The following is a 13,784-nucleotide window of genomic DNA, read 5'->3' on the forward strand; positions in this document are numbered from 1 at the left end:
AGGCATGTTTTAAGTCACCTAAAAGTATTTGGATGTAAGTGCTTCATCTTAAATAATGGTAAAGAAAGTCTTGGCAAATTTGATGCAAAAGCGAATGAAGGTGTTTTTCTAGGCTATGCTACACAAAGTCATGCATATAGAGTCTATAATAAGAGATTGATGATTGTTGAAGAGTCTATGCATGTTGTATTTGATGAAACTAACCCAAAATTGCAAGATCAAGTGTCAAAGAATGCAGATGAGGAAGATCTACTGCAAGAGCAGATTTTTGCTACAGAAAAGTCCACTGCTGTAGGAAATCAATTGGCTGAAAAGGAAAAACAGTCAACTGAAAAAGCTGCAGGCAGCAAATTGCCTAAGGATTGGATCCAACCTAGAGGTTTATCAAAGGACAACATCATAGGTGATATCAAACAGGGAGTATCTATTAGATGTAGGATTGTATTTTGTGAACATGTTGCATTTGTATCTCAAATTGAACCTAAGAATGTGAATGATGCTTTAAATGATAGTAATTGGATTGTGACTATGCAAGATGAACTCAATCAATTCACAAGAAATGATGTGTGATTTCTAGTGCCTAAAACTAATGATATGAATATAATTGGAACCAAAATGGATGAAGATTGTAATATAGTAAGAAACAAAGCTAGACTAGTTGCTAAAGGTTATAATCAAGAAGAAGACATTGATTTTGATGAAACTTATGCACCTGTAGCTAGGCTTGCATGTGTAACTTTAAATTGAATCAAATGGATGTGAAAAGTGCATTCTTGAATGGTTTCCTAAATGAAGAAGTGTATGTATCACAACCTCCTGGATTTGAGGATCATCTCTATCCTAACCATGTTTTCAAATTGAAAAAGGCCTTATATGGTTTGAAATAAGCACCAAGGCAATGGTATGAAAGGCTAAGCAATTTTCTCTTATCAAAAGGTTATGCTAGAGGTGCAGTGGATAAAACACTCTTCATTAGAAAACATGAGAATGGTGTTATACTTGTTCAAGTGTATGTTGATGATATCATCTTTGGTTCAAATAATAACACATTATGTGAAGAGTTTGTTGCAGCTATGTAGGGAGAATTTGAGATGTCCATGATGGGTGAGCTTGCCTACTTTCTAGGGCTACAAGTCAAGCAACTCAAGCATGGAACATTTTTAAATCAATCAAAATATTGTTTTGACTTATTGAAAAAGTTCAAAATGAAGGATTGCAAGGAAGCTGCCACTCCAATTGGCATAAATTGCATTATCACTAACACAAAAAATTCTTTTAACGTCCGATATTTTCGACCTTTGACGTCTGTCCGACGTTATCCAACGTCGGGGCCAAAAGCAGCAGACGTCAATTTTCGCGCTAAATGGAACCAAAAAACAGAGCAATTTGACTTCTGTTGGGCTCTGACAGACGTTAAATAACGTCGGCCACAGTAAGCTTAGACGTTAAATAACGTCTGTTAGAGCACCACCAGACGTCAATCTGCTATGTTTTTTTTAATTTGGTTGTTTTTACAACATTCCCACACCTGAAAATCAGCAAATTCCCAAAACAGTTTCATAATAATTTCAGCACAATTATGGAGTGACAGTTATATCTAATAACAATTAAGTTTCAACATATATTCTAAACTAATATACACAATTCTCATTAATCTTCTTGCGTGTTACACTAAACATTACAAATAAAATAAATACATATCAAAGTCATAATTTGACATACAAAAATTAATAACTTTAAACTAAATGAGTTATAACCTTTGAATATAATACTTTAAGTTGTTGGCCTCTAGGCTTACTCACAATTCTAATGAAATTTTGTAAACATAAAACATATGTTAGTTTTTATAACTAAGTAGATATATAGGTTATGATTGAAAAAAATTAATACTTACTCTTGTAACATGTTTTTCAAAGCAAATAGAATCTTCCAATGGCATAAATAAAACCATACAATCGTGCATTGTCTTGGAATGATGACACATAGTTGCCAATGATACCTACCGTCAATCACAAGTACTTAGCAGAAATAATTAATAATACTTCATACTTTATTACTAGAAAAAAAAACATACGCATCAATGTATGGCGCAAAGTAGATCTCTCTATTTGACTCAACCATCCATGTTTGCAAATAAAGTTTGATGTGGTCATGTGAGTTTCCCGAAGGTTGAATGGTTTGAGGTTCAATGAATCCATATACGGAAGATCGACCTTGGTCCACAATGAATCTATAATAAATCTACATACATAAAATAAAAATTAATGCAATAATAATATTAAAAAATCAAATACAATTAGTCCAATTTTACAAATAAAAATAAATATAATTTTATTACGTAATTTTACAAATATTATTATAAAAATTCAATTAAAAAAGAAATAGGCCAACAAAACTAAAAAAAAATAGTCTAAGATAAAAATTATAATTGCAAATAAAAAAATACAAGCAATTACATAAATATAATGAAAAAGAGATAACAAGCAAAATAATCTCAAAACAATGCAAATGGGGATGAAAACGCATAATATTCGGTTGAAAACGCCTAAAATCAATCCACAATCAAATACCAACTAGTTTGGTGGTGAAAAATGTTCGAAACTCACCTAAAGGAGGTCGGAATAATGGTCACCGATGGGAAGGATCGCGAAACACTGCAAATGAGGATGAAAACGGAAAATATTTGGTTCAAAACGCCTAAAATCAATCCATAATCAATTGGTGGCGCGACGAAACAATTAGGGTTATGCGTTTCGCGTAGAGAAAACCCAAAAATTGACGTCGGGGCTGCGTGGTCAGACGTTACTTAACGTCGGTGCAGAGGGGGTCAGACGTTAAATTAAGTCAGGGCAGAGTGGGTCAGACATTAAATTAAGTCGGGGGCAGAGAGCTCAGACGTTAATTTTTACATAACGTCGGGGTACTGTGGGTCAGACGTTAAATTACGTCTGGGTTGGAATGGGCAGACGTTAAAAAAGTCAAATAATTTACAAAAATGCCTCCAGTCATTTTTAAAGTGGGACTTTTTCTGGACAAATGTTATATGGGTGACGTTATAGGGCTTTTTTGTGTTAGTGTATGGATGCAGATGGCTGGCCAACCAGTAGATTCAACCAAATATAGAGGGTTGATTGGGTCTTTGCTCTATCTTACAGCAAGTAAGCTAGATATTCAGTTTGGAGTATGCTTATGTGCTAGATTTCAAGCAAATCCTAAGGAATCACACTTTAAGGCTGCCAAAAGGATTCTAAACTACCTCAAAGGAACAACCAATGTTGGTTTATGGTATCCATTTGATTCTAACATATCTTTTAGTGGCTTTTCAGATTCAGATTATGCAAGGTGCAAATTGGATAGGAAAAGCACAAGTGGTACTTGCCATTTGCTTGGATCAAGTCTAATCTCATGGAATAGCAAAAAGCAAGCTTGTGTGGCACTTTCCATAGCTGAAGCTGAATATATTGCTGCCGGACATGGCTGTGCACAAATCATATGGTTGAAACATCAACTTTTGGATTATGGTGTAAGGCTAAGCAATGTACCTTTGTATTGTGATAACACTAGTGCAATCAACTTAACCAAGAATCCAATACAACATTATAAAACCAAGCATATAGATATTAGACATCATTTCATTTGTGATCATGTTCAAAAGGGAGATTGTGAAATCAAATTTGTTAAAACTGAAAATCAATTGGCGGATTTATTTACAAAACCATTAGTTAGAGATAGGTTTAACAAGCTAAGAACTGAACTAGGCATTTTAGACATCAAGAATGTGTTTGTAGCATGTTAATCTTATGTACTCATGCATTGGTTTTATAAAAATCTGCTGCTGTATGCAAAAGTTAAAAACTGTCATAGTCAACCTGTTAATTTTGCATTTCAACATGTTGATTTCACTTAAATTTGTCTCTGTTTGCAAAATTCATGATCTGTCAACCTGTTGTTTCTGTATTTCAACATGTTTATTTCACTTAAACTGCCACTGGGTGATGAAAAATTGATCTGCTATGTTTTTTAATCTATTGTTTTCATAATTCAGTATGCTGATTTCATTAAAACTGAATCTGGAAAAATGAAGTTCAATTTCACAATTCTCAATCGATTGATTTTCAAAATCAGTCAGCTAATTTCACTTAACCAGATTCTGTTTTTAAACTCTGATGCTCTGATGCTATTTTAGTCGACTGATTTTGTTTTTCAATGTGTTAATTTTACTTAAACTGTGCTTTTACTCACGAATTGAATTGTTAAGCTGACCCAGTCAAAGAAAGCATCTTTGTGTCAGGTACTATCTGCTTTTAACTGCCAATTTCATTAGCCACATGTTACTTTTACTGAATTGTTTGACCAAAAAGCATTCTAGTGTACAATTCCAATGTGCATGCAGCTCACATGATCTGAACTGATTCCTTCTCTCATAAAAACACATTGAAAACATAATGAATGCACGAGATACTGTTTTGGACTGCATTAAATTGATTTGGGTAACATAAAACGAATTGATTAGAAAAATCCGCACCATTTAATCAATTGTTTCTGAAAATAAGTTTGTTGAATTATAAATACTGCACTTATATTGCTGCATTTGCATCATACATCTCTTAGAAACATCCACACCAACACTCACCATGCCTCGTCGTTCCCAAAGAGCTACCCAATCTGATGATGAGCACTCCACTTCTCCTTCTCCAAAGTCTCCAAATCATGAAAGCCATGGAAGAATTGCAGCATGGTTTGAGGATCATGAGGATAACATTCAAGTGTTCCTCATTGAGATGAACAGGAAGCAGATCAGCATTCCTAAGGTGTTGAGGTTCTCTTGGCTAAGGGCTGAAGGCTTTGAGAGCCTATTCTAACAACTAAAGCACCAAAAGTTGAAGTCCTTCCTTGAACCTTTAGGGAAAATATATCCAGACTTGGTGAAGGTGTTTTTCACCAACTTGGAGTTCAAAAATGATGTCCTACTGTCCAGCATCAAGGGTGTTCAAATGGAGATCAACAAGAGAGCTTGAAAAGATGTGGTTGGACTCAAACCAAGAGGTGTGCAAGTGAGAAAAGGTGAAACTGGGGCTGTTCCAGAATTCAACAAGATGCAATACTATGGCCAATGCTTGAGAAATCCTATTGCTGAAATCAAACACCTCCATGTTGGTGGTCTCAAGGTGGATCAAAGGTTACTTGGTATGATTGTCATAAAAATCCTTGTTCCACGTGGTAGCAACCATTCAACATTGAATGAGGGAGATTTGATACTCATGTACTGCATTCAACACAACATTCAAGTGGATTGGATCTATGTGTTTCGTGATCACATGCTCAAGGCCAAGAGGCTCATGGATTTTAGACTTCCAGATGTGGTTTTGGTGTCTAAATTCATTGAATACTTTGGTATTGATGTAGAGGATGAGCTAGAGGAGTCAACTGGACTATTGAACCATACCTCTAACCAAAATCTGCACAAAATGGGATTTATCAAGGTGGAAAATGGAGGGACAACTGCTGGAGCTGTTGTTGGTGGGGCACATGACCATGAAGCCGGTCCAAGTGGTGCAAATCAAGAGGAAGAACCAATTGTTGGACCCATGCACTTGATTCCCTACAATCCTCCAGAGGATAGAGGCCCTGTGTACCCCCATTTTGAGAGGATGGTGTTGAACCAGCTGCATGAGCTTAATGTGTCTCAACATGAACATCACAACTATTACAATGAGAGGTTCAATGCATTGGATGGCCAAATCCTTGATATCCATGATATGCTCCACTAATTCCAGACCAGAAATAACCCTCAAGATGACTGAGTGTGGTGCTTGTTTAGGATCCTGCATTGCATCCTTGTGTTTGTGATTTTTCAATTTGAGTTCTGTCAGTTTCATTTTAGTCGGCTGATTGTATCAGCTTTATGCATCTGTTTTCTATTTTCAGTTTCTCTTGGCTGTGATTTTTTCTTGAGCATTGGTTTTTACTATAAAAGCTGTGATTTTTGAAAGAGAGGTCTCTTGATCATTTTAGAGCACGATTTGGTTCTAGAAACTTGTGCAAACTCTCTCCTTCGTGATCATAGGTGTTGCAGCTATTGAAGGTTGATCTTGGATCAATTCCTGGAGCTTTTGGCTTGGTTAGAAGCTTGGAGAAAGTGGTTTGTGGTTAGGGATGGCAACGGGGCGGGGCAGGTACGGGTATCATGATCCCATCCCCATCCCCATAATAAAAATTCATCCCCATCCCCATCCCCAAACCCAACGGGTATACAACTTTTGACCCATCCCCATCCCCACCGGGTAACGGGTATTTTCTTATACCCATACTCATACCCATTTTTTTATTGTTCCATATATCAATTAAATATTTTTTATAAAAAAAATTTAAAAATCACACAAACGGAATCATGATACTATCAAAATATTCAATATTAAAATAACATACTCTTTTTGATTTTCATGATGTCAAATATTAAGAAAAATATTATAATAGTATAAATCTCAAATTAAAGTATCAAATAACAACTAAATAAAATTCAAATAATTATATAAAAGCTAAAAAATTACACATTACTAAAATTTTATAATAACCAAAATATTTATTAATTTTACAAATGATCAGTGGTTTCATTTGCATTCGATCCACCTACACATAGAAAAAAAATGAAAAATTAGATATGATATAATAATTGAAATTGAAAATTTTAATTACTAGAATATAATGTACCTTCTTCATCAGATTCATTTTCACTCATGAGAACATCTTTTCCTTTTAATTTTTTAACACCTACAAACACCAAATGTAGAATATTAGATGAGAATTCACAAAAAATACTAACAAAAAATATTAATAAATTTGAGTAACTTACCTAGATGGTTTGAGTTCCATATCCAACTTCTTGTACACATCAAAGCCTCTGTAGTAATATGATGAAGTCGACTACGGTGAGAAGTTAATATTTGACCACCAGTACTAAAAGCAGATTCAGAAGCTACAGTTGTTATTGGAATAGCTAAAACATCCCTTGCAATTGCTTGAAGGGTTGGAAACTTTAACCCATTTGTTTTCCACCATGATAGGATATCAAATTGAGAGAGTAAACAAAGTGTATAACAAAAAACAAAGAGAATGAGAAATATGTTATATATATATATATATATATATATATATATATATATATATATATTATATTATATATTATATTACTATGTATATATATATTATATGTGTGGATATCTTATGTTTATATATATATATATAATTATTTATATATATTATATTATTATTACTATGTATATATATTATATGTGTGGATATCTTATGTTTATATATATATATATATATATATATATATATATATATATATATATTTCTTTTAAATTTTTATAATTTTTTCATGTTATAAATTTGTTTATAAAAGATCTCACTAGTTAAATGATTAATTTGTTTTATACGTATATATTATATATATTATATTATATTATATTATATTATATTATATTATATTACATGTATATGTGTAAATATATATATATATATATATATATATATATATATATATATATAAAAGTATATTTTATTTATATGTATATATACTATATTATATTATATTATATTATATTATATTATATTTTATGTGTAAATATATTATTTATTTATATATATTTTTTAGATTATTTAATAAATTATAAATAGTTTAGTAATTTAAGCGGGGACGGGTATTTGGGCGGGTATATATATATCCCCATCCCCATCCCCATCCCCAGTTGAAAATTTCGGGTATTACCCATACCCATACCTATACCCAGTCAAAGCGGGGATTCCCCGTCAAAACGGGGACGGGTTCGGGTGATACCCACGGGCACGGGTTTATTTGCCATCTCTATTTGTGGTAGGCAAGGTTGTGCTACCACTGACGTTTGATCTTTCTCAAGCTTTGTATGTGTGCCTGGTGGTTTTCCAGGTCTACAAGAGGGTTCTTGCTGTGCTGGTGTGATTCTTGTGTGATTCAATAGTCTTTTGTGGTGTTTTTTGCATATTTTGGAAGTGTAAGGGTGAATACTTTGTAAAACTTTTGAAATAGTGCAAAGTCAAGCTAAGGTTTCCTTGACAAACTGGATGTAGCTCAGGTTTGAGTGAACCAGTATAAAAATTCGTTGTGTCCTCTCTTCTCTAACCTTTCTCTCTTGCATTTTCATTTTAAAATTTCAAGAACTTGTGCTTTAATCATCTTTGTATAGTCATTTGGAACTGGTCTTGATCATTCTTGAGCATTTTTTTGATTTAAAATTCAAATTCGCATTTCTGCATTTTTCCCAGTATTTCAGTCAACTGTTTTTCAGTTTCAATCGATTGATTATACCAGAACAGAATCTGTTTAGTAAAATCAATCTGTTAACTCTGTTTTTGATCGATTGAAAGTGTATAGTTCAGTACTGTTTGCATCCTAACTTGGTGATCTATTTGACTCAATTAAAGGTGGTTTTTAGATTGCAAAGATAGCCTAAAGTTTTAACTAGCCAATTCAACCTCCCCTTCTTGGCTTTTCAACCATTTCAAACTAACAATTAATTCCATAATAGGAAATAAGATTATTGGTTAAAGAAATTAAATTTTAAGACTATACTATCACTTGACCTATTTTGAATGGCCCCTCATATGGACTATTCCAGCGTAAACATGTGAACTCCAACCAACGACCACAAAATAGGTTTAAGACAGGTGAACCATAAATGCATTCAAATGTTTTGATTGGCCCTAAGGTTTCAATTACCGATATTTATTGCCATCAATTATATCAGTTTTGAAGTGCGCTTTCGTGAAAAGAAATGGAAACAAAACTTTTATTTCGCATAATTCCACCCTAGCCCTACTTCAACACCAAACCATGGCACCAACCATCCTGTGGAAGTTTACACCCATTCACATACACAATCAAGTTATATGTACTCAAAATGGAACGTACTAATAACATTGAAGTGGTTGTGAACAATAAAATAATGGATTGGATTCACTATTTTGTGAAAAAGCTGCCACAACAGTTGTGACACATATGTGGGAAGCCATGTTAAAATAAGTGAAGAGTTGCATTGAAGTTTTTGTGCAAGTTTTGGGTAGGTTGGAAATTAACACACACCATGCTATATGTACATAAAATGGACCATAGTAATATCATTCAAGTGGTACGGAACAATAAACTAATGAATTGGATTCACTTCTTTTTCAAAAAAATTGCCACAACAACTATCACTCATATATGCGAAGCCATATTGAAATAAGTGGTGCTTTTATTTGAGGTTTTTGTACAGTTTTGCATAAGTTGGAAATTAACACACACGATTTTATATGTAATTAAAATGGACCGTACTAATAACATTGAATTGTTTGTGAACAAGAAACGAATGGGTTGGATTCACTATTTTGTGAAAAAACTATGACAACAACATTCACACATATGTAGGAAGCCATGTGCAATTAAGAGAAGATTTACGTTGTGGTTCTTATACAAGTTTTGGATAAGTTAGAAATTAACAGACACCATATTATATGTACTTCTAATGGACCATAGTACTTTCATTGATGTAATTATGAACAACAAACTAATGAATTGGATTCACTATTTTCTAAAAAAACTGCCACAACAACTGTCACCCATATGTGCGAAGTCATGTGCAAATAAGTGAGGAGTTGTGAAGGAGTTTTTGTAAAAATTTACGATACCCCATTTAATCCAGGCAAATCCCACAATGCATTTCAAACTGTGTTGCTTCAAATGTCTAAAAAATAATGAAAATTGGTATTTAATCTCACAAAATTCGTAATCAAGATATCGTGTAAGGTAAACAATCTTGGATGGATGTAGGTGTTATAGTCATGCAATGTCCATTCACGTCTATTGACCTTCATCTTCTATGAGTCATGGATGGCTTTGCAATAATAATGGAAAATAGTTATTTGTTATGAAAACATGACTAACGAATTTAAAAACACTACATATACTATATATAATGGATTGAAAGAAATCCTCTCAACATGGTCATACACGCATCATTCAAAGTACATCATGGTGTTTGTAACAAAGAGCACGACCTACATACACTCACAATGGTTAGTAAATTATTACAACACCATAAAAATTCAAATAATTTAGTACAAATATTTCTTACTAGGTTGTCAACCTTTCCTTGGACCAAAACCCCAACACTCTACGATTCCCAATATTTGCCCATTCATTTCGTCAACAACCCTACAAAATAAACGAATAAGTTACAATTATAGTTGTTGATTACATAATGTTGGAATTTAAATTAAAAAAATATTACCTATAAAGAGCATCGAAATAAGTTACAATCATATACAACTTGAACAAATCAAACTCTTAATGAAGGAGTAGGCGTTTGGCCTGAACCAAATGGGATCATAGCTTGAAGCGTCGATATGTCCTCACAAGGACCAACATCAACTTCAACATTCAAATCACAACATTTTCTAACATGATCTTGTTCAACTGTTTCATCACCACTTAGAACATCATGGCCAACATTATCCTCGCCACCTTCTCCCTCCGTTGCATGAGATGTGGTCGAAATCTTTTCATCCAGCATCAACATCTTGTTCTTCATGTTGTGTATGTTTCTCCCATGTCTTTCCACCTTTCTCATCAAGTCTTTGTTCAACATGGACTTACCATCATCATGTATTTCTTCGAACTGTTCTTCATCACAAAGATCCATTGTTGCACGAATCATTTCATTGGCCAAATCCTCTTCTCTCAAACTCCAATACCAAAAAATTTAAACCCACACAATACATTAAAATGTAATGTTTCACAGTGTAAACAAAATAAATTCAAAAAATTTAAACAAATGAAAGTTTATTACTTGTTTGTTTTGAAAAGATGCTTAATGGTTGTTGATCTTAAGTGAAAATCAAGCCAACTCAATATTCTTGGAAATAAAACCTCTTTATCCGAGGAAGATAAACCAAAACATTCAATGGCTCATATATAATAAACAACATACTCTATTACATCATTATAGATAAAAGGAAGTAAAAATTTGAACATAACATATACAAATAATTACCTGCAACACTACAGCTAACTTGCTAAGGCATATCTCCTGTTGACCTGGTGCCAAAAAGGCACGACTTAAGTTGTTAACCAAATATCTTAGAACAACTTTGGCCCAATTGTATTTTGACAAATCGTCTATATCTTCTACAACATTTGAAGGGATATTACAAACACTTTTTGAATTCCTAGGAAAATAGGGTACTGCAAAACAAACAAATATATACAATCGATATACATTATCTACGTCATCCACCTCACTCTCTATGATACATCCCATCATATGAATAACATCTTCAAATACTATTAATTTGGTGGTGAAAAGTGAACTAACAACACCACACACATTTCTATCAAATGGAACGTCAACTCCAACAATGCCCAATCTCAAACACATACAAATGTCAACAATGTTTAAAGGAACAAAATATTGCATCAAACGAAATGAATCAGTAATAGATAACCAATGCTTTACCATCTCTAAGAGAATAGGTTGCATATTTGTAATAATCCTCCATGTGCACACACCATTTAAATGGTGTGTCTCCAAGCTTTGCATGGTGTATGTCCAGGATGATACCATTCATTTCAACAATGTACTTTGTACTTTGTACAAGTATATAGATGAGCCTAGCATACAAAACCACTAAAAAAAATAAAAATGACAGATTTACGTTATTTATGATTAGAAATGAACTGGACATTAAGACATTGAAATTATTGTTTGATTATATGCAGTGATACCAGCCATTACTTGGAGATATTGTATTCACTGCAAAAATAAAAATAAAAAACAAACACCAATGAATAACACATTCAAATCACTTTGTCAAATTTTCAAATGAACCATAATATAGGTACACACAACACATATGTAACCCAACCCACAAACAACCAAACAATTGACCCCTAGAACACACACACACACACACACCGACGATAACGAAAGGGAAACCATACTCACAATAAGCCATGTAAATAATTATTATTTGATAAAAGATGGAATAAATTTTTCTTTTATACAATAAGATTTTCCTTGAGAGGACACTAACAATAACATAACTTCATATCCATATATATATATGTCCATAGTTTACATCTCTGTAATTGTTTATGAAATATTACAAAAATATGTATTTTGTATAATATTAAGTGTTCTATATCATAATAGAAGATTATCTATATTTTTAATATCTTTTAAAGATATAATATAAATTATCCACGAGTCAATTTTTAGAAGATCCCCCTATTTCCTGAATAGCTCTCCCTGAGTCGGTTCCTCTTTATATGCCTTAAATATCAATCTTAATAAACTAAACAAACAATACAAAACACTGGGGGCCTAGAATTTGACCAACAACCACAAGACTCAAATTCATCTTATCAGACATATGGATCCATATTGCACTTTTGATGATCCACTATGAACATCAAAAGCTATTTTGGGAAGTTATTAGGTAGTTGAATATTTCTCATAAAAACATTGGTACAATCATAATTATTTATTTCTCGAGAATATTAATCATTTACAGGCCCATAAAAGAGATATATACTCACTACTTAACCTTGGCGATGTCGAGCAGGTATCGGATAGTCCCAAGTTTGGCCTATGAATATCCTAGTTTAAGTCATTATTCTGAACTATCTAGATACTCACCTACTTGGTAAAAATTTCTTAGACTCCACCATGGTCCCTGCCTTTCATCTCGTAGTGTACCAAACTGTGACTTTCAAATACAAATACTCTGATATTGGTTTTATCTCAACTTAATGAAACCAGACTTAAGAGTTTTTCTTAACTAACATACTCTTGGACATATTCAAAGATCATAAAATGTGATGACTATCAAGTTATGTCATTCTTGACCGATAAGATATATACACCATAAAGAATATAAAACTAACAATAAAACATATACATAACTTTCTTTTATCCAAGCTCACCAAATAAAATAATATTTAATTTTACTCTAATTTTTTTAATTATAAAATAATGAAAAAATAAAATAAGAATCAAAGCAAGAACTTTAAATAATTAACTATATACAAATTAGAATTATAAATTAATATAAGGACCAATGCAAAACTGAAGATAAATGAAATTAATAAATATGAGTAGTACGTAACTGAAGATAAATTACTAAAATAAATAAATAGGATTAGTGCATAACTGAAGATAAATTAAATAAAATAAATAAACAACATCAATGCAGAACTAGAGATAAATTGAATAAAATAGATAAATTGGACAGATGCATAACTTGAGATAAAATTAAATGAAATAAACAAATATGACTAGTGCGTAATGGGAGATAAATTAAATGAAGTAAATAAACAGGACTAGTACATAACTGGAGATAAAATTAAATGAAATAAATAAAAAGGACCAATACGTAACTAGAGAGAAATAAATAAATAGGATAAGTACTTAACTGAAGATAAGTTAAATAATATGAATATACATAAATAAAAAGGATAATAAATAAAAATAAGTTAAATGGAAGTAAATAAAATAATATATAAATCAAAATAAATAAAAACATTAATATAATACACATGAGTTTATCAAGATTAACATAGAAAAAGCTTAACCTCACTACCCCTTACCTTGTTAGTTGAGGAGACACTCTAGCGATATTTCTAGATGACTAAGATCTCTTTGAAATCTTTTACTTCAACTTTCTCTCTTTCTCTATCTCTCTCTTTCTTTCTCTTTCTCTTTCTCTCT

This window comes from Vigna unguiculata, chromosome 5 (genome assembly GCF_004118075.2).
Source record: "Vigna unguiculata cultivar IT97K-499-35 chromosome 5, ASM411807v1, whole genome shotgun sequence".
Classification (NCBI taxonomy): Eukaryota; Viridiplantae; Streptophyta; class Magnoliopsida; order Fabales; family Fabaceae; genus Vigna; species Vigna unguiculata.